This window comes from Pipistrellus kuhlii, unplaced genomic scaffold, assembly GCF_014108245.1.
Source record: "Pipistrellus kuhlii isolate mPipKuh1 unplaced genomic scaffold, mPipKuh1.p scaffold_m20_p_14, whole genome shotgun sequence".
NCBI classification, from domain to species: Eukaryota; Metazoa; Chordata; class Mammalia; order Chiroptera; family Vespertilionidae; genus Pipistrellus; species Pipistrellus kuhlii.
Window position 1 is genome coordinate 8,226,502 of NW_023425449.1, and position 27,785 is coordinate 8,254,286.

The 27,785-nt window shown below is 45.9% G+C and overlaps 1 long non-coding RNA gene across 2 annotated transcripts; it reads right to left on the reverse strand.

Annotated features, from left to right (window-relative positions):
- Positions 1-840: 840 nt before the first annotated feature.
- On the reverse strand, positions 841-15,937 carry LOC123652336. 2 transcript variants are annotated; one of them, XR_006741607.1, is made up of 3 exons: positions 15,834-15,937; positions 13,218-13,362; positions 841-1,054 (listed from the first exon to the last, which is right to left on the reverse strand). It is a non-coding gene; the product is annotated as an uncharacterized LOC123652336 (long non-coding RNA). The 2 variants fall into 2 exon arrangements; XR_006741608.1 differs by lacking the exon at positions 841-1,054 and adding an exon at positions 11,897-11,908.
- Between the last annotated feature and the right edge of the window lie 11,848 nt (positions 15,938-27,785).

The window sequence follows — 27,785 nt, forward strand, 5'->3', positions numbered from 1 at the left end:
CCCAGCCCACTCCCTCTCCAATCCGGAATCCCTCGGGGAATGTCCGACTGCTGGTTTAGGCTCAATCCCGTAGGCGACCAGCAGTAGGACATCCCTCTCACAATCCTGGACTGCTGGTTCCTAACCACTCGCCTGCCTACTTACCTGATCGCCCCTAAGCACCTCGGCCTGCTGGCCTGATCACCCCCCAACTGCCCTCTCCTACCAGCCTGATTGCCCCCTAACTGCCCACCCCTGCCAGACTGATTGCCCTTAACTGCCTCTGCCTTGGCCCCTGCCACTGTGGCTTTGTCCAGAAGTACATCCGGAAGATATCCGGACTGATTAGTCTATTACCCTTTCATTAGTATAGATAGAAAGGAATAGGCATTTATGAAAGTTGGGACTGGGGAGAATATTGTGTGATACAGGTAATATGCTTGGCAATGTCATAGTAGAGAAAAGCCTAGACTTTAGCTTTCTGAAGTGAAGCCTCTTTATTCTACAAATGAGGAAATTAATGATCAGAGATGCAGTGTCATATAATAGATCATGAAGCTACTAGATGTCAGCGTCAGAGCCAGACATAATCTAACTTAGCTTTCATTCCGCTTAAACCAGTGTCTCCCAAACTATATTATCCGAAAGAATCATTTCACCATGAATTGCTCCCCAAAGAGTTCTTTGATCAAATATAGTTGGGAAATTCGGCACACTAGAACTCCCTCTTGGAGACTTGCAAAGCACATAACATCCCCCAGACCCAGAGACATTTTGAAATAAACAATTCTGTTTAACTATCACTTCCCAACGTAATGGAACAAAAAAACAAAAAACAAAAAATCTTTTTCTACGGAGCACCTGTGAAAACTGCACTTTGTGTTCCCCTTAGGAAATGTCCTCTTGATGAAAAATTACCTCCGCCATTTTCCAAGGAGCATAAAACTCTGTGTAGTCATTACTCCCTGACAAAACAACGAGGATCCTGTTGCACACACTGTTTTATCACATCCTATGTGACGCTGTCCTGCTGGAAGCCCACATCAAAACTGTCTCTCTCATTATGGCTTTGAACCTGCAGTTATATGAATAAAAAAATATTAATCTTAGTATAACGCATTAGAGAGAACTTCCACTTCCAGCTCTAATGGGGTGTCCTTTATCAAACCACACCCCTCCCTACCCCCTTGCTAGGAGCAACTATAAATGCTTAATAAACTATTACAAGACAGCTGCTTAGCGATTGCATCAATCAATCAAGGCTGCCTAAGTTGACAGGCCCAGACCCCAGAGAGAAGAGAAGGGCTTTCCGTGAGCATCACCTTCTTTCCTTCTGATTTGTAAATAAAGTAGGGTCGGGGGCCAAGCAGAAAGTCACCTCTCAGAGCTCTTGGTAGTTTCATGGGGCGACAGAAATAGAAGGCAGAGTTCCAGGTGTCCAACAAATCAGTGCCTAACGTCTTAAGAGTCTGAAGGAAAGGAAACTACAGATAAGTGGCCCAATGTCCTGTCTGTGTGGGTTTCCTAACGTGATTTTCTAATGCTGATTCTCAAATCACACTACACACAACGCAACAGCTACGAGGTGAAAAGTGAAGCAGAGTCCTCAGGAGCTTTTAAAAAGATAACTCTCCAAATAGCATCAAAGTCATTCAGTACCTGTACATTTAATAGAGAATGTACAAAACATGTAAAAGATCTAAACAAATAGAAGGATTTCTACCCACTTACCAGAACTACCTGCTTTATATTGATATAGCGGTGGGTGGAAAATAAACTTCTGTTTGCTACACCAATGAAATTTAGGGATTTATTTGTTACAACAGCTAGTGTTATTCTAACTTAAAAGCTTGGCTAAACATGCATACCAAATGATATCATTATTTCGAAGATCAAGTAACTAACTATGAAATTTTTATTAGGTTTCATTTCAGAGTGGGGTTGTTTGTTTGTTTTTTATGGGATTTTTAAATGCTTTTATTGACTTTTAGAGAAAGAGGAATGGAGAGAGATAGAGAGATAGAAACATCAATGCTGAGAGAAAATCATTGATTGGCTGCCTCCTGCAGGCCCCCTGGGCACGTGCCCTGACCGGGAATCAAACCAGCGACCTCTTGGTTCGTGGGTCAATGCTCAGCCACGGAGCTACACTGGCTGTGCATCATTTCAGTCTTAATGGAAAATTAGCCTCTCTTCAGCTTGCACCCTGCACATTTCAGAAGCCCAGAGGCGGCTTTCCTATTTGTCAGGCCTCGGAGATTGGTAGAGCCAAATTGGTCCCAAGAGAATTCTCAGGTCCAAGGCAGGGAGTCTGGGAGGAAAGCCTCTTTCCTGGTATTTCGGTCCTTAATCTGCAAACAGTCCAATTAGGGGTAGAGATCAGAGATACGTTTGCCACCCCTGCCCAGGGGTGCTTCTTAGAATAGCTGCCCTGACCTCCATGTCTGGTGAATGGGCAAGCTGATGGTGTGATTTCTGGGACCCAAATCCAGCTGACCTATGGGTTTGTCGGTCACAAATGAGATTCCTGGGCTGGGAGATGACGCAGATCCATTTTGAGCCACATTCATGCTGCCAAGTAAACAGGAGAACTAGTCTATAAGGAAGCCAGAGAGGAGTCCTCATTATCTGGAGAAAACCAGGGGCCAGAGAGCATTTGGAGAGAGAGAGAGAGAATAGAGAGACTACCTGGCAGTCTCCCGCTCCCTCGGGTGCCTAGTTATTCTCCCGACAAATGAGTCCCTGCAGATGCCTCTCAGCTTCCAATCAATTCCCTCTTGTTGGTGCTAATTCGAGTTGGCTTCTGTTGTTTGCAGCCAGTAGCCCCTGATTGAGACAGAGAGGGTTATGACAGCAGGTAGCCAGGAGTCTGAGGAAGAGATGAGTCCTGCCTCCCCTCAATTATCCTCCTGTCAGAGGATGGTTCTCAAAATATTAAAAACCTAATTTTCATATAGATAGGTAAGTAAGCGCATGCCAACGTTTTTTATTCAATTCATGAAGGAAGAAACCAAGAGGGTGGCCGCGCTGGATCAAAAGAGAAAATGAGACAACAGTCAGTGCAGGAAGGAAGGAGTGCCGAGGTGAGGCTGCAGATTCAGATGCAAACTGGTCAGGATCCGAGGGCGCAGTAAAACCATGCTGTGCGGGGCTGTCTTCTCCGCTGGACCGGACATGAAACCATCACCATCCTACCGGTACTGTACAAGGCCCGAGCCCAACCTATGTTGCCTCTCCCTAGAGAGGGAAGTGTACCGTTATGCTGCTCAGACTTCATGAAAATACAGATGGCTGGGCCCTGAGCCCCAGAAATGGAGGTCTTGGGCTGAGTCTGAAAATCTGCATTTTAACAAGTTCTCGGGTGACACTGACAGTCAGCAACCCACCCTTTAAGTAACACGGCCTTAGATGACATTAAAAGGTCATGCGGCAAATTTTTTTTGCTCATTTCCAAGTTTTGAATAATTTTCCTTAACCCTCCACTCAAAGTCCCCAAGGGAGAGCTGAGCCTGCACATGAGGAAAAGCAAAGCCAGGCAAAGAGCACGTTACTCTTGCCTGAAGACGGAGTTCAAACCTGAAGGAAGGACTTACATGGACAAAGAGAGGTTACACGGATGAGTCTTTTTTTCCCCCTACACTAGGGAGGTCTCAGGAGCATTGAACTAATGCAGATCCTTGGCTACCTTTCCCCAAACTCCTGTTTGAGTCTCTGATCTTATCATTGATTGCAAGGAAACACTTATTCAAGTCACAGAAGAAAAGAAGCTACAGAGAGTGGGAGAAAGTAAATTCCTTCCAAAATCAGGATCCACTCTGGTCGAGGCTGGCTTCCCAGGACCTACAGCTTGGTGCCGCAGTAGAGAGAAGAGAGTCCACATAGGAGAGGAAAAGAGGCAATCAGGCATTGGCCCTCGGGAGCTGTCCTGACCCCCCTGACCCTTCTGGTTTCAGGGGATTAGCTTGTCAGATCAAACACAGGACACTCGACTAAATTTGAATTTCAGATAAACAATGAATAATTTTTTGCATAAGTATGCCTCAAATATTACATCGGACAATGCTAAAAAAAAATTTTAAAAATTTTTTAAAAATAAAGTATTCATTGTTTATGTGATATTCAAATTTAACCGGGCATCTTGTGCTTTTGTTTGATCTATCCTATATAATAAAAGCCCAGCCACCGAATGGCAGAATGACCAGAACAACCGGTCGACCAGTCGCTATGACACACACTGACCACCAGGGAGCAGACGCTGAATGCAGGAGCTTCCCCCTGGTGGTCAGTGGACTCCCACAGTGGGAGCACCACTCAGCAGACTGGGATGAGTGGCACTCCCACAGCGGGCCAATCCCCAAAGGCCACGTTCCCCACCAGTGCAAAAATTCTATGCACTAGGCCTCTAGTATATATGTAAAAGGCTAGTATGCAAAGTGTCCCCTTGGGAGTTCAATAGGGAGAACAAGAGTTTGACCGCTTGCTATGACATGCACTGACCACCAGGGGGTGGTGTATAATGAAGGAATGCCTTCCCCAGCAGTCAAGAGCCAGGAAGGGAGGCCCCGACCTGCAGCCAGAAGGCCCTGATCAGCCCTGATCACCAGCCAGGCCTAGAGACCCTACCCATGCACAAATTAGAGAGAGTGGAAGGGAGGAGAGAGAGAGCAGGGAGTGAGAGGGCAGAGAGAAACATCCGTGTGAGAAAGACACATCTATTTTTTTTTAATATATTTTATTGATTTTGTACAGAGAGGAAAGGAGAAGGATAGAGAGTTAGAAACATCAATGAGAGAGAGTCATCGATCAGCTGCCTCTTGCACACCCCCCATTGGGAATGTGCCCGCAACCAAGGTACATGCCCTTGACCGGAATTGAACCCGGGACCTTTCAGTCCCCAAGCCGACGCTCTATCCACTGAGCCAAACCGATCTCAGCAAGACACATCTATTGATTGCCTCCTGCAAGCACCCTGACCAGGACTTGGGATGGAACCTGAGAGAGAGGGGGGAGGGAGGAGAGAAGGGAGGGAGGAAAGAAGGGAGGGGAGGTTATTGGGGGTAGTGTTCATATTCTCATTGGGCTGCTCAGTTTTTTATAAGATCAGATGCTGTTACAGGCAACAACATAGACAGGTTTTCCCTAGCCTTACTAATATAAATGTGCCTAAAGGCTGTCCATGAAACATTTCCCATTAAATGTTGCAAATAAAGTCTCAATAGAATCTTGAATGTTATTTACTTCTTGAATTACAAACCAAAGGGTCAGACATGGAGAAATAAGCTCTCATCATATGTTTATTGTTATAGTCATCAGCCTCGTCTTCATCATCATTGATACTAACTAGGACCATGTGATAAAAGATGAAGATCTGACTAACATGGAAATAATGGATCACTTTGGGAGGTGAAATGACTTGTGCTTTTCATTTTCTAACTCTAGCTAATGGAGGTGTGTTTATTTTTCTAATAAGAAAAGAATGGAGACGTTACTTTTTAAAGTTAATAAATATCCTCTTGGGATTCCCCTCAGCTCACACTGGCGTGTCCTCCTGTCTCACTTCTTTCTGCTCAGAGAAGCACCCACAGTAAGGGGTCCCCAACAGCCCCTGCTTTAATGGTATCCACCGCTTCCCAGGAGTCTGAGAGTGGTGAGAACAAAACAGCTCCCTCCCACCCTGATGCAGCCCAGATTTCTCCAGACACCGGACAAGAACACGGGCTCCAGACTGCCTTGGTGACTACCAAATGGGGAGCGAGAGTACTGACTCCAACCAGAGCCACATGTAAGGAGGCGCCAATCCTGCACGTTCTCAAGGTTGCTGCGCAGTGGCCTCCCCACCTTTCGCATCCTAGGCACTTCACTCCTCTCCCCCAACACCAGTCGTGAGCCCAACAGCACCATGCCCAGACAGACAGCCAGAACCCCAAGCAGCTCCCTTCCCATCCCTCCCCAATCCTTGGGAGAGAAAAAGGGTTTATCTTCAGTTAGTTCCATGTGGTGGGGACACAGCCTAGACGGAACAGCTGGAGTTCAAAGCCCCGAGGTTGGGTGCACCGGAGGGCACGGGCCAGCCTTGGGCTGTACCCTTCCACATGGAGACAGTGTTGTCCTATGTCATCCAATTCCTGGGATTGTGGTCCCTCTGGCACTGTCAGCCTGACCCACAAGCTGCACAGTGCGTGCCTCTTCTCTGCAGGGGGACACCTGGGGCCAAAGCAAACAGCTCCGCTTGCCAGGGGCTGAGCTCATCACTTGTGTCCTCCACACAGGGGCACAGGGCCTCCTTTAAAACTGAACTTTTCTTCCCCTCTCTCAACTACACAAAGACCGGTGATGTTATTGCCTCCAGGGCATCATAGACCGACCCCCCCTACACGCCACCCGGCTGGCTGCCGGCCAGGACAGCAGCCCCTTCCAGGAGCACTCAGGCCCCAGAGCTGTGCTTCTGGCTTCTTCCATGGTCTTGTCGGTTTGTGTAGGTCAATATCATTTTTAGTGTTGAAAGCAGTGGATGATTAATTTCTGCTAATGATTGTCTGCTCTGCCCCCTAAACTCCTCTCTGTCATTCCAACTACCATTTCACATTCAGTGATTCGGTGCTTCGCTTGTCTGCCTGAGGAACTCCCAGCCTGGCTTATCTCTGTGGCTCCCTGAGACCTCCCTTTGACCTTCCCTCGTCCCCCTCACTTCTCTGACATTTGGGGTTTCTGAGCCTTCTTTTTTGGCTTCCAGCACTGCCCTTGTTCCTGCTCCACATGCCACCCCCACTCCTGGAGTCAAAAAAAAAAAAGTCTAATCCAAATGTCTTCGGCATGCTCCATGAATCCCTGTCAATAGCTAGCAATTTAACAGGTATCACTTTGAGTAAATATCATCATTACCAATTCTGTGTCCCCCAGATGGGCTCTCTGAATGGCCCTCCGTGTCATTTCTCTTGTCATATCCCCTGAGCTTGTTTACCTTTCTCAGCAGTGAGTGACACGTGGGTCTCAGAAAACAGACCCAGGTGTGTCCTGAGGCTTCTCATGTCAGGATTCCCTATGGATTCCACATACTGCTGGGGCTGGTACTCAGAGTAAAGACCTTTAGCTTGAGTTCACTCCCAAATCTTGTCTCTCAACCCCTGAGAAAATCCAGTGCAGTCCCGCCTCCCCTTCCTTTGGCAATTGCATGTTTTGGGGGTCAGCATTGTGGTCTGAAAAGCCACCCTCTTTCTCTCACACTCAGGGCCCCCAGATTACATGGAGCCAAGCTGAGAGGCAGAGAACCTGTGCTGATAACATTCCCAGAAGAGAGTTAGCACCGGACTTTTCTCTGACTCTAGGGCAAGTCTGAGTCAAAGTCCTTTTTGCCACCTGTCCGGGTTTGTCCACAGAGCAGAGGGAAACTGGGTGCTAAGTAATGAGAGCATAGTCGAAGCCTCCAAGGATCACTTCCCACCTCCAGCATGAGAGAAGGTGGTTGGTGGCACAGATGGTAAAAGCATGTCCTAAATTGGGTGTCTGGCCAAAGACTATCACAGTTATTGTGAGATAATCATCTGATTGGTGATTTAAGATTGGCTTCATTAACTCCAAATCAAGATGAGCAGTTTCTAAATTACTTTCCCTCGGTAAACAAACTCATGTTTTGAGGGGGGAAATTAAAAGGGATTTGTGTGGATGAAGAAATGTCCCCAGGCAGGAAAGTGCAAACAGACCATGTTTATATAACACTGAATAAGTGGTTGGAAAGGGCCAAACCTATGGGAGCGATGACTAAATAGAACCCACTGACGTCAGACGCTGCCTGAAGCAGCTAAATGAGGTGGGGCTCTCACCCCATCACTGTCCTGGTTCTGGCCCATTAAAAACATGACTCGTTTGCTTCCATGCACCCTTTTCTATGTTCTCCTTATTTGGCCCACTCAAGATGATTCAGCAGTCATGATTCTCCCAGTTATTACATAAACATTTATTGAACACGCATTTCATCCATAGCACTGTGTTGGGCCTAGCAGAAATGCAGAGGTGTGAATGCCAGTATGTACACTCAGATATTAGAGTAACCAGGGAGATAGGCAAGTGTACAAATGGCTAAAGGGTAAGGAAGTAGGTCTGAAGTAGAAGGAAGCAAAAAACACCCAATCAAAGCAGCAAAAATATAAAAAGAAGTCCCTGGGACAACTCCAAGCATACCAGCATTCACATCACGGGGGTGTCAGAAGAGAGCAAGAAATTGAAAACCTATTCAAAAGAATTATGAAAACCCCTAACCTTGAGAAGTAAATAGACATACAAGCCCAGGAAGCGTAAGGAGTCCCAAACAAAATGAACCCAAAAAGGCCCACACCAAGACACGTCATGCTTGAAATGAAGAAGGTTGGGGACAAGGAGGGAATTGAGACAAGTGGGAGAGGAGCAGTTGGTTGCCCACAGGGAGCTCTCATGGGACTACCCACTGATTCCTCAACAAAGGCTTTGCAGGCCAGAAGGGATTGGCATGAAGTGTTCGGTGAGGGGCATCCATCTACAGCCAGGATTGCTGGGCCTGGCAGGGCTATCATCCTATCATTTGGAATCTGGGGGCATGTAGAGGGTTTCCCAGACAGAAAGGAGCTGGATGGGTTCAACACCACTAGGCCAATAATTGCATGAGGTGTTGGGAGGTCTTCTTTGAGAAGAAGAAGAAAGAAAACAGATAAAAAATGTGAACAATAAGATAGCAATAAATACATATCTATCAATAACTGAATCTAAAAACAAAACACACAAAACAAATGCACATGCAGGAAGAAACAGACTCATGGATACACTTTGACAGTTGCCAGGTAGAAGAAGGAGTTGGGGAGATGGTTGAAAAAGGTGAAGGGATTAAAAAGTACAAATTGGTAGTTACAGAATAGTCATGGGGATGTAAAGTACAGGGAATCTATATATATAAAAGCCTCAGTGACCATAACAACCGAACAGGCTGCATGGGGTGACCAGGCCAGTGAGGGAGGCAATTAGAGGTGACCAGGCCAGCAGGGCTGGGGTGGAGAGGCAGTTAGGGGCAATCAGGCAGGCAGGCAGATGAGTAGTTAGGAGCCAGTTGTCCCAGATTGTGAGAGGGATGTCCAATTGCTGGTTTAGGCCCAATTCTGCAGAGGTCGCAGGCTGGGCTGAGGCTGATCGCCCTCTCTGCTGTGCACAAATTTCATGCACCAGGCTCTAGTATAGTCCAATAATATTCTAATAACTATGTGTGGTATTAGATTGAGGGGGAGAGGAGAAGGTTATCATTATTATTACAAGAAATATCAGAAAGAAATAGAAAGCAATTAACTGTGATTTGATGGTGTTTATTTTTACCTAAATCATGTTAAAGTTAGTTGCAGTGTGATTTTCCATGAGGGAGTTATGGTATGCTGTGTTTCTCCAACTCATGCTCCTGTGACTCGGTGCCTTCATTTCAGGGAGAGCTCAATCTGTACAAGGCTGGGCAGAGACATCTGTTGTGAAGAGGAAGGTATACTTGGAAGTTGGGGGGCCTGGAAATTACCTGCTCCAAGGACACTGGCTCGGCCTTCTCTGTGTTTGGGTTTGTCTGAGGCAGAAAAGGTTGTGTGGTGAGGGCCTGGGGTGTGTTTCCCAGGAGGCAGAACACATGGTTCCTTGGGTTCAGCCCAGCCTGGATGCAGATGGAGGGACGCTCTGAGGAGCCTTTGTTCCTTTAGCCAGTCCCAGCACTTGCCCACATGTCAACAGGCACAAAGCAAACGTCTGGAGCCGACTTTTACCAATAACACATTGTCAAAGCAAAACCGCCCCGTCCCCACCGCAAAAGAATTCATCTGTAGGGGACACATTTCCACTTGTGAATCCAAACATACTAATCACAAAGGTAAATAAAAAACAGCTTAAAGGGAAAACAAAGCACTCCATGTTCCAGATAATGAGGAAGTAAAATTTGTCAGAATATTGCTTTTTTCATATGAAATGAGCCCATAAATTCCGATTGCAATCCAAAAACATGTGCTAAGTCTGTCAAAACACGCCTGATGGAACAACAGCCCCCTGAGATAAATGGCCATTGCAGTGCCAGCTCCCGCTGACAGTCCTGATAGCTATCCTGTTTGCGGTGTACAGAGTACCAGTACTTTTGTATTCACGACCTTGCTCAATCCTCACAGGGATCCCATTAGAAAGTAAAGGTGACTATGACCCCCAGCTGGACACATGAGAAAACGGAGGCTGGAGAGGTAAGGACCCGCTGCCTGAGTGCAGCGAGCTCAGCTGGGAGCACCTGCGAATGAGCATCAGAGTGGGCCCTGACACTGAGCGCCAGCATCTGCCCCGGGCCCCCATGCTATTGCTGGTACTGTAAGGGCCAGCTGCTTCAAGGACCAGGCATCCCAATGGGGCCAGGAACCTCTCAACTCTCTCCTTAATTCCATTACTTCTTTATTTAATGGCCCCCTTCACTGAGTGTCGCCAGGCACAGGAGATAGAGTGGCGACACAACAGGCATAGACCCACATCCTCACCCAATTCAAAGCCCACTGGGGGAAAGCACACCACCAGACAAACATAAAGAGTAGAGTGCTGGCTGCTATGATAGGGCAGCCATGGAGTTGCTGTCCTAAGCCCAGTGCCCTGGATATGAGTACCATTCAGTTCTCCCTGGGTTTATATAATAAAAACAACCACCATTTAACAAGTGCCCGCTACTCTGTGCCAGCACTGCATTTGGCATAGACACAGTCTCTCATTGACTTTTTGTTATTGTTGTTGTTAATCTTCACCTGAGGATGTTTTTCCCATTGGTTTTTAGGGGGGGGGGGGGGTGCCGGGGGAAGGGAGGAGGGAAAGATAGAGACAAACACAGGGAAAGAAACATCAACTTGAGAAAGACACATCAATTGTTTGCTTCCCACCATGGCCCCAGGCGGGGCCAGGAATCAAACCTATAACCCAGATATGTGCCCTTGACTGGGAATCACACCCATGACCCTTTTATGCATGGGTGGATGCTCTAACCACTGAGAAACACCAGCCAGGGCTCTCATTGACTTCTTGCTATCACTTCTACAACGAGGTATTAGGATTCCATTTTGTGGAGGAGGACACTAGAGCTCAGAGAGATTTAATAAACTTGCTGCATTTGATTTGTATTTATGTTTGTACTTATTCCCCCAAAATATAGTGGCTTAAAGCAACATTTATCATCTCCCAGTTGCTGTGAGTCAAGAACTGGAGGGAGCAGTCTTCAGCCAATTGGTGTGGGACTAGGACCTGCAACCCAGAGGCCCCTGAGAAACTTGATCCTCCCACAACCATGTGAGAGCAGATTGTTCTCCACGGAGCCTTGGCATGACTGTGGTTCCAGTGGACATGACGGGGGCCTGTGAGCTACCCTAGGCCAGAGGACACAGGAAGCCATGCTGAGGTTCTTGACTCACAGCAAGTGTGAGATGATAAATGCTATTTTAAGCTACTACATCCTACATCACTAGGTCCGGCCCTCTACACGCACGCAAAAGGAGGTAAATATCAGGAGGTGGGAAGCACTGGGAGCCTTCTTAGAAGCCACCTCCCACACTTGCCAACAGCTCATGTGTAGTGTATCCAGGACTCACATCCATGTCAGTCTGACTTATAACATCCATGTTCAACCCACGAGCTGACAAGAGCCATATAAGTTTTCAACATGTACATAGTTCATCCCACAGTATTTCCAAGGCATTAGTACACGTGATTTGTTTCATTCAAGACATATACGGGCAGATATTTTGATTCTCGTCTTATAAAGGAGAAAACTGAAACTCATGGGGCATAGGTGACTCACAGGTTTGTGTAAGTCCTTATAATCTTGTGCTGATCTTAATGACAGTTTTGTGTTGGAGATTAAATGATTTTCCCAAGCTCACCCCAGTGGAACCTGGATGCATGTCTTCAGCCTCCAGATCTCAAGAAGACCAAGGCCTCGGTTACCCGAGTCACTTCCTTCCACTGTTTCTTTTCCTGCAAAGCCCTCCTTTGCAGTTCCCGACCCTACTCATCTGTGGGGGGCAGCATCTGAGACCATAAAGCCTCCCAAATCCCATCGGAGGGGGCCTTGCCCCCACTGCTTCCCGGTGTGAGTGCAGCTCCACGGCCACCATGATGGTAAGATCAGGGATGAGGCAAGAGGAGGAGCTCCAAACGTGTTCGATGGACCCCGGATGTTGGATGCACAGCTCACTGTCCTGCCCACGAGTCACAACGTGGCCTTTACAAAGAGTTAAGAGTGAAAAATGTCTCCCCAATGCTCAAAGGGAGCACCAATCTTTTTTTAAAAAATATATTTTATTGATTTTTTACAGAGAGGAAGGGAGAGAGCTAGAGAGCTAGAAACATCGATGAGAGAGAAACATCGACCAGCTGCCTCCTGCACACCCCCCACCGGGGATTTGCCCGCAACCAATGTACATGCCCTTGACCGGAATCGAACCTGGGACCCTTCAGTTCGCAGACTGACGCTCTACCACTGAGCCAAACCAGCTTCAGCGGGAGCACCAATCTTGCTTTCATTCTTTATGGATGGCTTTCCCCTTTCTTCCCCTTGAGTCCCACTCACAACTAATCACTAAGAACATCCAAACAGTATCTAAATACACCCTCTGTTTCTTGGTCAACATAATGGCTCCTTTTCCGAGTGGTTCTTTGCCTCTAGTCTCTACCCCTTTAACCTACTCCTCATGCCACCCAGAGTGAGCTTCCTAAATGCAGATCTGGCCTTGAAACTCTCCTGCTTCCATTTTCCAATGCATCCCCATCGCTCTTGGCATCAAGAGATACTCCTTAGCATAGAAGGGAAGGCCCTGCCAGCCTCGGCTCTGGCCTGTCGTTGTCCTGTCATTATCTCTGCTCCAGCCACAGTGGCCAAACATGGCCCGTGTCTCTCGCGTACCAAACGCTATCATTTTTCTGACTGTTCCTGCCCTCATCCCCATGTAACCCTTTCCCTGGTCAAGTCTTCCAACCATCCCTCATAGGCCCATTCCTCACGAAAACCTTCCCTGACTGCTTCCAGGTCTGGACTTGGTATCCATCCTCTGTCATCCCACGGCATGTCTTGTGACTGTCACATGTGTTGTCCGTGTCAACAGGGCAGAGCCTGTATTTACCTTGTCTTTAATGGTGGCTTAGCAAACACCTGCCGAATGAGTGAGTGAGTGAATGCAGCCCCTGTTCCCATGTTCCTGAAATAAAAGGCTTCCAGGTTTTTTACTCACCAGCCCCCAGGTCACCGAGCTTCCTTTGGTCTTGGTGCTCCTCCTGGAGACTGTCCAGTGGAGGCAAAGACCTCCCACAGCTTCAGGCAACCTCTTCATTCACTTGTTCCGTCAACAAACATTTGTGCCAGGCATGTTCCGGGTGCTGGAACGGAGTGAGAAATTAGTGGAGGACATAAAAGTCCCGACCGAAATGACTTCTCAGTCTGGTGTCTGGAGCTTATGCTATTTTGGAGAGTTCCCCGGTGGGGAATGATAAGCTCATGCGTATAAAGTGCTTGAGTAAAGACACTGGTATCACTCTTCTTGCTCAACTGCATCTGGTCTGTAGTCACTATAGCATTCACAGCCTATCCTAGATGACTGTAACCATGGACTGTTCCATTCTGTTCTATTGTTGAAGTTTTTTTGTTTTTTGTTGTGTGTTTTTTTTTGGGGGGGGGGGCGGCCATAGATAGCAATACCCCTCAGAACTGATGACAGCAACACACCAGCTGCAACACTGTTTGGGATTGTTTTTGAGATGGTAATCATTTTAGGAGACACTGTTAAAAAAAAAAAAAGGGTATTATGGGTCAGTAATATAGTCAGTAGTAGACGTAAACATTTTATGACTCTCTCCATTCCCTTCTAGTTAAAATATAAAAAAAAATAAAAATCCTTCTCCTCTGAGGCCCGGGGATTTGTGAGCATGCAGGGGTCTTCAAACTACTGCCCGCGGGCCACATGCGGCCCGCAGAGGAGTCTGATCCGGCCCACCAGGTTTTTTGGGCAGTGAGCGCAGCCGAGGTGTTACAGTAGGAATTAGTAGTTCATATAGTCCGGCCCTCCAGCTCTCTGAGGGACCGTGATCTGGCCCCCACTTTAAAAAGTTTGAGGACCCCTGAATTCTACAGGGTGGTAAGCCATTATATTTAGAGTGTGTACGGTTAGCTCTCAAGGCGGTCCCCACAGTGGGAGCAGAGGACATGGCCCAGCATGATGAGGCTGACTTTCTCTCCTCTGAGACATACATTACTTTATCAGTGTATTTATTTAGTCTCTCACTGGTTTCAATATTAACAATAGTAATAATTACGTGGCCCGGCTGGTGTGGCTCAGTGGTTGAACGTCAACTTATGAATCAGGAGGACACGGTTCAATTCCAGGTCAGGGCACATGCCAGGACTGTGGGCTCCATCCTCAGTGGGGGGTATGCAGGAAGCAGTCAATCAATGATTCACTCTCATCTTTGATGTTTCTCTCTCTATCCTTCTCCCTTCCTCTCTGAAGTCAGTACACATGTGTTTTAAAAAGAAAAAGAAAAAAAAAGAGGGGAATTGGGTAAAGGGGACTGTAGTCAGACTAAGGAGGGGCTGAAGGCAGGCTCAGGAACGTGTTATGGACTTTTGTATGTGCTGTGGCATGATCAGATCAGGGCTCCAGAAAAAAAAAAAAAAAAAAAAAACCAGCTCTGGTGTGAAGGATGGATTCAAAGAAAGAGAGAGGGCATCTGCTTAGGATCTTGCTGTAATGACGATCCACGTAAGGGACAGGAGGGTTGTGAATGGGGCATTCTCACGGTTAAATGTAAATGAAAGTGAGGAGGAAGGCAGAACTAAGGGCAGCGTGTTAGGTGTGGAAAGAGAACTGGTTCAGGCTCAAGGAGCAGCCGGAAGGAGAGGGAGAGAGCCCTCACCGGGGCAGCCCGGCCACCCAGGAGCAAGAGGCAGTGCCAGGAAGCCGGCCGACATCGGGAAATCTGGTTTCTGGAACAGGCTGCAAAGATGTCACACAGAGCAAAGTGAAAACTCAGGAAGGACGCAACGTGGCCCTAGAGCCCAGGAGCCAACACAAGTGCCCCACTTTAAAGGTAATTTTTATTTATTGTTATATATTTTTTATTGATTTTTTACAAAGAGGAAGAGAGCGATAGAGAGTCAGAAATGAGACCGTGGCACATGCCCCTGACTAGACTCAAACCTGAGACCCTTCAATCTACACAGGCTGACACTCTATCCACTGAGCCAAACCAGTCAGGGCTAAATATAATAATAATAGTTATTGTTATTAATTATTAATTATTAATCATTAATTATTAAACAGAGACCCTCTGATGCCTTGGCCCTGTGGCAGAGTCCCATCTATCCCCAAGGCCTCAGTGTTCTGATGGGCTCTCGCTTCCTGGACAGGTTCTGAAGCGGAAGGATGAGCCTGGGGCACAGCTGCGTTTGGGGTGCAGTACCCCTCCCTCCGAACCACATCAGAGCGAGTGGGAGGGCCCAGGGGCTTTCTCCTCAGGGAGGTCTGCATCCCTAGCAGCATCCCGGCCACACAGCCCATGTGGGGCCAGACAGACCGGAACACCCTGGTCTGGTCCTCCCTGACTCCGCTTCCGTTTTATTGTTGTGGAGTCCCCGCTAGGCATCTCCAAGATCTCCAGCATTCAAGCCGAGGGCCTGCCCTCCAGGCCTTCAAAGCCTCTCCAGCAGAAGCTTCTTTGATCCTTATAAAGGATTCCATTACCCAAAGATCGGAATCCCCTGATTGATTTTCAGTTAGCACCGAAAGCTGTCTATTTCCACCCAACAACAATACTTCTCAGTAGCCCAAGCAGCCACTCTCTTGGCAACGCACCCTCACCATTTTATTGCCACTCTCTTCAGGGACCCCAACTCCAAGTTTTAAAAGGTAGTGCCTTTTTCCTCCTCACGTTTCTGTGGCTGCCACCCCAAGATCCGGCCTCCTCGATCCCCCACACCCTGGTCCTTGGCCCTCCCTGTGGAGTGCCCCACCCACCGATGAGCTGGGCAGCGGCCAGACCACAGCTGGGGAAGGTTGTCTGCGTGTGCCTGACCTTGGCAGCTGCGATGGTGTGTGCTGTGCAGGAGGCCTGTGCTATAATGGCCTCAGTGTTGGAGGACAGTGTGCCGGCCGAGGGCCGAACAAACGGCCGCTTGTACGAGCTGGCCCGCATTCGCTGCTGTTGCTGTCAGCTGGCTTCGCTGGCCATCCGATCCCCCAGCCCTCTCTCCTCCCAGGGACTGCTTCCAGGCCAGGTCTGGACGTGGTACCCCCAGACACCAGTGCCTCTTCCAAACGCCTGTTCGTAGTGTCAGGACCACAGACCCAGGCCCACAGAGAAACACCACCATGGCCGTGTAAATAGAGCAGCTCCAGCCTGTGTGTGCCAGACATGTGTTTGCTCATGGAGTCCTCCCCACAAGCCCAGAAGGTAGAGCTCGCGCTGTTTAAACTCATGAGGAAACTGAGGTTGGAGCCCGCCATTAACCGTGCAGTGCTGCACTGCAGGCAAGTGTCGGCTCTCGCCCACAGCTGCTGACCCCAGCTCTGAGCTGGTCACCGCCACTCGCCACTTCTGAGTTTCATGTTTCTTCATTCCCGTTCTCTGCTCCATTTGCCAGCCCTCAAGAGAGGCAAAGGGAAGACAAAAACTACCTTCCTTTGGGTATTGTGAGTCCTTAAACTTTGGCCAATGTGCAGGTTTGGGAGAGACATGGAATAGACTGCCTCACTGAGCCAGGGACCAAACTTATCAGGGAAGAGTTAGAACAGTGGTCTGCAAGCTCATTAGTCAGCAGAGCCAAATATCAACAGTACAATGACTGAAATTTCTTTTGACAGCCACATTTTTTAAACTTAAATGTCTTCTAACGCCACTTCTTCAACATAGACTCACCCAGGCCGTGGTATTTTGTGGAAGAGGCCAAAAAGCCGCATGTGGCCCTCAATCCACAGTTTGCCGACTACTGGGTTAGAATAACAGGCAGAATCTAACAAGATGGCGTTTCACAAGGATGGAGCCCTACCCCGGCCTTCCAAACACTACATGGGTCCAGAGAGGGCCTATAGCAACTTCATGTGACAGACACCTGAGCCCACACTGACACGTCAAAGAAGACTAACAATTACGGTGCTAAGAGCTAACATATTGCACACGTACTAGATCCCAGCACTGTGCTAAGTACCATCCTTGGATTAACGAAGTGAATCCCCATTTAAAATAAACACATAACCTTGTAAGGTTAGGGCCGTTAGTACTCCCGGTTCACAGAAAAGGAAACTGAAGTTCTTGAGAGCTTTCGAGGAGCATGGACTGCCCAGCAGCCAGTGGAGCAATGAAATCTGTGTGCAGGCCAAACCCAGTTTGGCTCAGTGGATAGAGCATCGGCCTACGGACTGAAAGGTCCCAGATTCAATTCCGGTCAAGGGCATGTACCGTGGTTGTGGGCACATCCCCAGTGGGAGATGTGCAGGAGGCAGCTGATCTATGTTTCTCTCTCATCGGTGTTTCTAACTCTCTATCCCTCTCCCTTCCTCTCTATAAAAAATCAATAAAATATATTTTTTAAAAGAAAAGAAATCCATCTGCAGGAATAAGAAGAATGTTCCTGTTCCGTGAGCCAGGTACTATCTATCTGGAGCCGGCTGCTCCCTCGCCCCTGTATCCATTTACAGAATATTCTTCTGGGAACTTCGACACTTGTCACGAAGAGAGCCCTGATCACAATAGCAGCTGGCCAGTCAGGTCCCTCCACAGGGTCTACACCTGTTCCAGAAGCCGCGTCCTGACAATAGTTTGCTTATTGAGATCAGACCTGAAATGTTGTTCATGGGGCTTCTTTCTTCCCTCACTTTGCTGGCCTTGTGGGGAGCGGAGGCCTGAGTGGTGTGAAACTTCAGGTCTGTGCCACCACAGATCAGAGACAGCCCCTTTCCCTAACTGGGCACAGGCTTCGACAGGTAACTGTTGAGTTCAAAGGACACAGAGAAAAGAACACAGCTGATAATCAGACTCCGTTCTTCCCAACCTTGACTCTTGGAGATCCAAAGACAAAAGAGAAAGCCCTGAATGGAAGGGAACATAGAGGTCATGCGTAATAAAGACCAGAAAGCAATGACGGAGACCAGGTGAAGGTCGCCAGGACGGGGAGAGGGGACTGACATGGTGGGCCCATGACCTTGGGGATTCTGTGGCTAAAGGTAAGAAGATGAGAGCTGGTGTGGGGGGATGGGAATTATTCTCAGAGAGGAGAGTCTGTGTTGAGAGGCATCTGAGCCCCCAGGGAGCCAACGGCGTGCCTGTAGACCATCCCAGCCCTTCAAGGGAGCAGCGCTGGTGCCCAGGCTGGTCCACCAATCACTGGGCGGCCACGTCTTCTGTCTACAGCAGCCTGCACATCCCCTGGCTCATCCAGCAGCCTGTGCTACAAGACTTTGCTAAGCCCCCATCAGAATGACCCCACCTGGCCCCTCTCTTATCAGCTACCCTGAACGCTCTAATGTCCCTAAGACAGGAAATGGGGCCTTAGCCCTGGAGCGGAGCCATGGGGTGTGTAAGCAAACGTCCTGGCACCTGGGCTGGGTGGTACAGCCATTGGGAGCCCCCAACCCCCCCCCCCCCCACACACACACACACACACTCCAGTACACACAGTTCAATGGGTTCTAATGACTGGATTTTGAGACTTTTTATGGTGCATCTCCAGGAAGATCACAAAGGAGGGACCTTGAAGGATGTGGGCCCTGAAGAAAAGAATGACATTGAAGTTGATTGGCCATTTTTCTGTTCATGTGTAACGTACAAAATCGTCATTTGGAATCTGATGTATATATCTTGGGGTTTCGGGGACCTGAAGAGATTCCACCAAATCCCATGGACAAGTTGAAAAACACGGGCTAAGTTAATCATTGTATTAAGGGAACCACACTGAATAAAATGACTTTTAAAATATCCACCTACTAAATCATCCCACAGTTTATTGGCTGCTCTGAGGGAAAGTGTTAGTGGGATATGTGAACTCCAAAAGGAAATGCACATTTTTCTAATTAAGGAGCAGTATCGTTTAGCAATTTTTTTTTTTCAAAGATGATGTTTGTTAATAACATTGGTATATCTCACTGATGTTTTCAGTATTTTGAATGAACTAAACTTTGAAACCATAGAGAAAAATCAACAAGATACTCAAGATACCCAGGGGTTTAAAAAGATTTTATTTGCCTAGTAAGTAAGGCTTAAGTAATTACTCAATCTACTAAATGTTCCCAATATTGTTACAACATATCAAAGAGAGCATTAGTAATAATGAACACAGCCCAAATGAAATAGAATTAGAAGAGTGTTATAATTCCCTTCTGCCCCAAACTTTTTCATTTTTAACTTTCCAAAAGAGAAATTCAAACATTAAAGAAAAATTGGATTACAAATCCATTTTCTTTTCCAAACCCTGATTCTGTAATGGGTTTTGTCCAAAGAAAAGAATAAATTATTAGTCATTTGCACTGAAAAAAGATCACAAGTCTTATCTTAATGTTCACTATTTTGAATTAAGATTGAATAAGAACTCCTTAAGTTAAATTTATGACAGGTAAGCACAACTATCTCATCATCTCATCTTTTTCATTTGAAATTATAAAATTTGTATTTATTCTAAATTGTTTGTTTCTATGTTGCAGTTAAGATTTCATTATACCAAACTTGATATTTAACTTTGTTTTTACTTTATCACTCAAAATAAGGGTAAGTATTGCTTCATAGAATAATATATCTCTGTATGTGTACATGCATGTGCATGTGTGTGTGCACATGTGTGAATGCATGCAGCACTGGGATAAATTAAAATGCATTCCATAAACATTACTTTATTCAGTCCTCTCAGCCCTATCCTAAACCATCCATGAAAATAAGGATGTGGCCAACATCAAAACAGACAGGTGTCCGTATAGCATAAGGAGGGTTACAGGGCCTGAACGTAGAGCTACCAACTTGAAATAATTTAATTGTCCTTATTTTTAAGTTTCAGCCATACTGAATTCCTTTTGGACCCCCATCTCCTGGCATGTGCTGATTCCTTTCTTCCCTTTTCTATCCTCATCCTCTCAAAACCCACTTCTCCACGTACCCCGGAGACTCCACGTGCACTCCCCATTCCCACAGCAAATCCAAAGCCACTTAGAATCTCAGCTAAATAAACGAAGGCCCACTTCCCTCCTGCAGGTTGCTCCTTCTTCAGTTACCACTCCCAGGGTTCAGGAATCATTTCCTCATACATAAATCCCCCCGGAGCCCACCCAGTGTGGCTCTGTGGTTGAGCATCGACTTATGAACCAAGCAGTCATGGTTCAATTCCTGGTCAGGGCACATGCCTGGGTCTTGGACTCCATCCCCAGTGAGGGGCGTGCAGGAGGCAGCCAGTCAATGATTCTTTCTCATCTCTGTCTCTCTCTCCCTTCCTCTCTGAAATCAATAATATATATATATATATATATATATATATGTGTGTGTGTGTGTGTGTGTGTGTGTGTGTGTGTATGTATGTGTGTGTGTGTATATATATATATATATATATATATATATATATATATATATCTTTTTTTTTTTTTAAGAATAATAAGAAAAATAAGTCTCCTTGGAGCCCTCCTCCACTGACTTCCTATTTGACTCCACTGGCTCACTCCAGCCTTGTTTCTCCTCCCTCTCTCTTACCAGGCCCTGCTACCATATCCCTTTACAATCATCAGTCTTCACTGAACAAATATGGCTCCAGCCAGGAAAGTTCCCTCTGGGAAGTTCCCCTCTCCCACCAATCTCTGAAACTCCCCCTCCAGAACTGTTTCCTCTTCCACCTCTCCCCCAAATGACTCTATGAGTCATACTCAGTGAGCACTTGACTCACACTGATGCCAAGTGCTTCGCATAGATTATCTCACAATAGCCCAGCAAGGTAGATTCAATCAGCTCCTACATTTTACTGAGGAGACAAATGAGGTTTAGAGACAAAGCGATTTTCCCATCCATGAAGCTTCAACTGGGGCAGCTGACAGTCATGCTCACTCCTCTGCCCTAACTCTCTATACCGCCCCCACCTTCCGCTCAGATCACTCCCTAGTGACATTGGAACAAAGCAGAAAAGGGGGAAAAGAAATATAATCTTCTAAGAATTCTCAAGCTCCAGGAAGACAGGGAATTGGCTTATTCACTGCTGTCTGTATCCCAGAATGCTGAGCCCTGGACACAGCACATACAGGGGCTCAGACTTCATTGTGGAGGAAATGGATGAATGAAATGCAAATTCCTGCCTCTGAGTTCCTCTTTCAGCAGTAAGAGCAACAGCGAGGGTCTTTGTATACAGCACACATGCACACCTATATATAACCTGATTTGAGACACAATAGCCCCAGTGTAGGTTATCATACCATTTAATGACACCCACTGTCTTTTTTAAAAAAAACATATTTTATTGATTTTTTACAGAGAGGAAGAGAGAGGGATAGAGAGTTAGAAACATCGGTGAGAGAGAAACATCCATCAGCTGCCTCTTGCACACCCTCCACTGGGGATGTGCCCTCAACCAAGGTACATGCCCTTGACCGGAATTGAACCTAGGACCTTTCAGTCCACAGGCTGACTCTCTATCCACTGAGCCAAACCGGTTTCGGCGACACCCACTGTCTTAGACAGCTTGGGGCTGTTATAACTAAATATCATAGACAAGCTTAAACAACATAAATTTATTTCTCCCAGTTCTGGAGACAGAAGAGTCCAAGAACTGGAAGATTCAGTTCCTGTTAAGGGCCCTCTCCCTGACTTGCAGACTGCCTCCTTTTTGTGTCCTCACATGACAGAGACAGAGAGGAAGCACGCACTCTGGCATCTCTTCCTATAAGGGCACTAATCCCATCCTGGGGCTCCACCCTTATGACCTCGTCTAGACCCAATTACCTCCCCAAATACCATCACATTGGAGCTCAGGGCTTCAACATATCAGTGTGTACAGGGGAAACAAACATTCATTCAATAATACCTACCATGTGTGGAATTCTAGGACATAAGCTAGTGATATGAAGACGTTAGCTATGTTCCCCATTCATTCATCCAACCTTTCAACAAGTACTTATTTATTGAACAACTGTTCCATGTCAGACACTGGGGGTTTAACAACAAACAACTTCCCTGTCCTCATAAAGTTTATCATTTTTTTAATTTTTAATGAATTTATTGGGGTGATAGTGGTTAATAAAATCATATAGATTTCAAGTGTATAATTCTATAATACATCATCTGTGTATTATAGGGGTGGGGAACCTTTTTTCTGCCAAGGGCCATTGGGATATTTATAACATTATTCATGGGCCATACAAAATTATCAACTTAATGAGCCTGCTATATTTGGTCAAACATTTATTTAACTCACCACTAAGGCCTTGGCAGGGCCAGACCAAATGATTTCATGGGCCTTATCTGGCCCATAGGTTAGACATTCCCTATCCCTGGTATTTTGTATTGTGTTCACCACCCAAAGTAAAGTTTCCTTCCATCACTATTTATCTCCTCTTTTCCCTCTTCTACTTCTCCCCAATCCCTTTTTCCTCTGGTAATCACCATACTATTGTCTGTGTTCATGAAAAAAAAAATTTTATTTTTTATGGAGAAGGCAGAAAAACAGATAAGAAAATATATTTATGCCAAAACCGGTTTGGCTCAATAGATAGAGCGTTGGCTTGGGCACTGAAAGGTCCCAGGTTCGATTCCGGTCAAGGGCATGTGCCTTGGTTGTGGGCACATCCCCAGTGGGGGGGGTGCAAGAGACAGCTGATAGATGACTTTCTCTCATCGATGTTTCTAACTCTCTATCTCTCTCCCTTCCTCTCTGTGAAAAATCAATAAAATATATATAAATATATATGTGTGTGTGTGTGTGTGTGTATATATATATATATATATATATATACACACACACACATATATATATATTTATATTTATACTACTATGCAAAGGAGGGATACATACTATTATCCTATATAATAAAGAGCTAATATGCTAACTAGACCAAACAGCAGAACCACCGTCCAGACATCCTTCTGGACAACCATCCAGATGACCTTCTGGACAAAGCCAGGGCTGCGAGGGTGGGGCTGCGAGGGCCAAGCCCCTTGCACGAATTTTGTGCATCGGGCCTCTAGTATATAATAAAATAGGAGAGAGGTAAGGGTTATTACTTTATTTAGGATGGTAACATGAGCAAGGCCTGGAAAGACATAAGCAGTCAGGGAAGCTAAACACATTCCTGGATGACAGGGTTGAGGCAGGGGAGAGCAGTGCCCGGGCACAAGCAGGTGTGCACTTGGCTTCCTTTAAAAACAGCCAAAGGGGAGGATGGAGGAAGAGTCATAATAGCCCTGCCCAGGAGCCCACAAAATGACTTGGTACAGACACTTTGTCAACTGCTAGAAAATTATATTAATACATACACAAATCTATGATTCCTACCAATCCCAAGGGTACCCCTCGGGGTGTGCAAAGCAGAACTTTCACAAATCTAAGTGTGGCCCAGGGCAGGAAATGAGATTGAGGAGAGCTTCAGATAAGAGAGATCCATTTGCTAGTACCCTGTTTCCCCGAAAATAAGACAGTGTCTTATATTAATTTTTGTTCCCAAAGATGCGCTAGATCTTATTTTCAGGGGATGTCTTATTTTTCCATGCGCTAGGTTTTATTTTCGGAGGATGTCTTATTTTCAGGGAAACACGGTATGAGTCAACAGCCTACAGAGGGTCTTGAACATTGTAGACCTAATGAGCTGACCTGGGAGATGAGTGTAAGCTGAAGAGAAAAAATCCCAGACACAGCCCATCCACACAATTATGTTGTTTATTAAAATTTGTTACGTGGGCATATTTACTTCATATTTATACTCTGGGGACACAGAGGGACAAAGGGCAAAGTGTAGTGCTGCCGCTGAAGGTGAAACCTTTTTGTTATTCACGTGCTCAACTGGAAATCTGTTTACAGCCCATCCCCCTCTCCTCCAAAACCAAAATAACAGTTTTCAAGAAATGCTATTTCAAGCTTAGAAAGTTGCTTTACTCTTTGTAGCTTTAAATATCCGTGGGTGCAGCTTTGTTGTTAATTACCAGTTTTTTTCTGTTGTAATAGATAAGTTTTTCTGACAATCAACCGATTTTTGTTATTATTGACTACAGGAGGCTTATAAAGGGGGTTTGGTTTCTTGAGATGATCACAATGAATACCTGATCTCTCAATTCCAGATGCTATAACACAACTTATTGGCCATGTGTCTGGATAAGCACAGATGGATTAACTTAATGTCAGCTTACTCATCAGTCTTATCGCTGTAATGTGTGAGGAAACAAGAAGAAATGGCTCTGACTCACATAAAATAGTCCTCCCTGAGTTAACTTGTGCACTCCATCATCATTTTCCACTTCTTAGTCCTAGAGGAAATCTCAGAATCAAAGAATTTAAGAAAGGGAGCCTAAGACTTATTTAACACAAAAAGACCTCTTCCCTTGTGCCAGTGTGGAGCTATTGGTGGTGCTTATGTGAGATGCTGTGTTGAGGATGACAGTGAAACCTCTGGGCTTAGCAGAAAGAGTACCCCTGCCCATCACAATGTCTGCAATGGGTGTGTGAGAGCAATATTTGGCCAAAACTGGTTTGTCTCAGTGGATAGATCATCAGCCTGTGGACTGAAGGGTCCCGGGTTTGATTCCGGTCAAGGGCATTTACCTTGGTTGTGGGCACATCCTCAGTAGGGGGGTGCAAGAGGCAGCTGATTGATGATTTTCTCTCATCCGTGTTTCTAATTCTCTATCCCTCCCTTTTTCTCTCTGTAAAAAATCAATAAAATGTTTTTTTTAAAAGAAAGAAAGAAAGGAAGGAAAAAAAAGGAAGGAAGGAAGGAAGGAAGGAAGGAAGGAAGGAAGGAAGGAAGGAAGGAAGGAAGGAAGGAGAAGAAAGAAAGAAGGAAGGAGGAAGGAAGGAAAGGAGGAAGGCGAAGTACGAGAAGGAAGAATACTGAAACGCCACCAGAAAGAAAGCGCCAACAAAGCATCAAACAAAGAAAGAAGCACACCTCCTACCCACTCCACACACCCCTCCAAGCCGCATATTAACTCCAGCCTTCAACACCTCACTCCCTAGAAAGAAGCAAGCATATTTGATCCAGCAGGTTCAAAAATCCCTAGTGGGGGAGAGAATTTTACTCATCAAAGCATTCACTCTGCGGAAAGGAATCCAAAATTGGACCCAGGACTGATTCCTGTGGGAGAGCAGAAAGGTTGAAATGGAGGCAATAAACGGGAAGTTCTGGACACTGATGAACCAGCATGTGTGTTTGTATTTTGTCCCTGAAACAGGGAGACCTTTGAATGTCAACTCTGTTCAAAGCTTCTGTTTACCACATGTCCCACCAGTGAACGTGGGGGGAAGAGGGGGGGGGGGGAGAAAGTGGAATTTTAAGAAATACGAACCATAAAGGCAATTGGTCAAATGCTCCCTTTGCCTGTGGCCCGACATCTACCTTTCATGTAGTCACAGCCGCTTGGAATGAGAAACACTGACCTGCAAAGATCACTTCATGGTTAACAGTCCCAAAGGCAACTGCGTTGGAATAATTTTGCCATCACCTGGGAGCCGCGTTTTCTAGCCCAGCGCTGAGATAATTTAAAATAAACGACCACTTCAGTGTGTTTGTGCCATGTTACGGTGGGGAGTAATTCCAAGGGGAAGGTCGATGCTTAATGGAGCAGCGAAACGTATGATGAGCTGACACTTGTTTTATACAAAAATTCTGGGCTTTCTATGAACGTATCATTAAGTTGCAAATATTTGTTGGGAGTGAGTTTTTGCTCTAATACCAATCCTAGCTTGTGAAGACCTTTGAGAATTTTCTTGATTTGAAAATGCATTTAGTGATCTTTAAAGGGCAAAAGGGGGGGAAAAATGCCAAAAATCCACCACGAATAATTTCCGTGTTTGACACGGGGAAATAATAACGTATCGTTAATCATTAGGCTTTGTGTTTATCTGGACTCTTTCTCCAAGGAGGTTGCATGATTCAACATCAATGTAAAATAAATAGTCACTCCCTAAGTCAGCCCCTGGGCAGACTGCGAGAAAGGGACGGGTTCTCTGTGTGTTTACATCTCTCCTCCTGACTCCGAGCTCATCCTTCCTTTTTCCTATTTTTCTGACAGCTATTAAATCCCAGTTTCAGCTAGATGTGGCAAAATGGACATTTCTTTTTTTAAAAAAAATATATTTTGTTGATTTTTTTAAAGAGAGGAAGAGAGAGGGATAGAGAATTAGAAACATCGATGATAGAGAAACATCAATCAGCCTCTTGCACACCCCCCACTGGGGATGTGCCAGCAACCACGGTACATGCCCTTGACCAGAATCAAACCCGGGACCCTTCAGTCCACAGGCTGATGCTCTATCCACTGAGCCAAACCAGTTTCGGCTGACATTTCTTTACTACCTTGCACTAAACTCATTTTTCCTTTCATGTAACCAATATGCACTGGCTCTTATCACTGTAAGAGAAAATTTCAGAATAATCTTGGTTGGAGTTCCTACATCATTTTGAAACTGCAAACAACCCAGGGATTCCTTTGTTGAATCTGATTCTGACCCCATCAGGGCCCTGAGAGTGATGAGGTCTCCAAAGAACCACTCCCCCAGGTGCCCTATAATCCCACATCTCCCAGGCAACCTGATTTGGCCAAATGTAAATCAATGAAGTAAGACTTTACATTGTATGCCCTCAGCAGATTCATCTCTGACTTTTGTCATTTCTTTCTCTGTGACATTGTCAAAATCTGTCATTGCTTCCACAGTGAATTCTACACCTGCAGTTGGGAAGGTGGGTGGACCTACAGTATATCTACCTAAACATGTTCGAGGCCTGAGTAGTCAATCATTTGATCCTTCAAACCAGTGAATATTTGTTTACTTATTTAACAGAAGTAAAAAGGAACTCATTTTCTACAGAGTGTCCCAAAAATAGCTATACACACACACACACACACACACACACACACTCTTTGGATAATTATAAAATCAGTGTTTATTAAAATACATTTTATTTTCATTTAAAAGCTATCAGTTAGTTGTGTGTATACATTTGGGAGGGGAAAGGGGGATACCCTACAGTAATACAAAGTGCATGCTTTCTATGTTTAAAAATGTAAGGTCAATGACTATGGACTTCAGAACCAGAAAGTACCTCAGAAGCAAAATGAACCATGTAAAGATGTGGATAATAAAACGCTGCTCTAAAACAAATGATTTATTCCTAATAACCAGTTCCACCTCATATATTACTGAGCTTCAAAACAGCAAATCACCACAAATGCCAGCTTCCCACAACTGTCCGCAGGAGCACGTCTCAGCCAGAACATGCAGTTCCCACACGTGCATGTTGCAATGGCACGCCAAGATGGCAGTGCAGAGTGGCTCTTGGCTTTCTACTCTGAGCTTGGCTGTTTTAGTGGGAGCAGCATCCATTTACCTTTGGCCAGTCTTGGGAGGCATCCTGTGGAAACCTGCGTTCCACTGAACCCTATTTCCAGGTTGTTCTCATTTACTGATTGGCACCTGGGCAGATTCCAATCTTCCAATCAGCCCCCTTAATCTAGCCTGCCCTGAGCCCAAGATCCGTCCATCTGCCATGATTTCAACATTCCCTTCATCGGTGAATGGAAGCTCTTGCCTCCAACTTCTCTCTCTTCAAACAAATTCCAATTAATCTAGAATTCCCTTG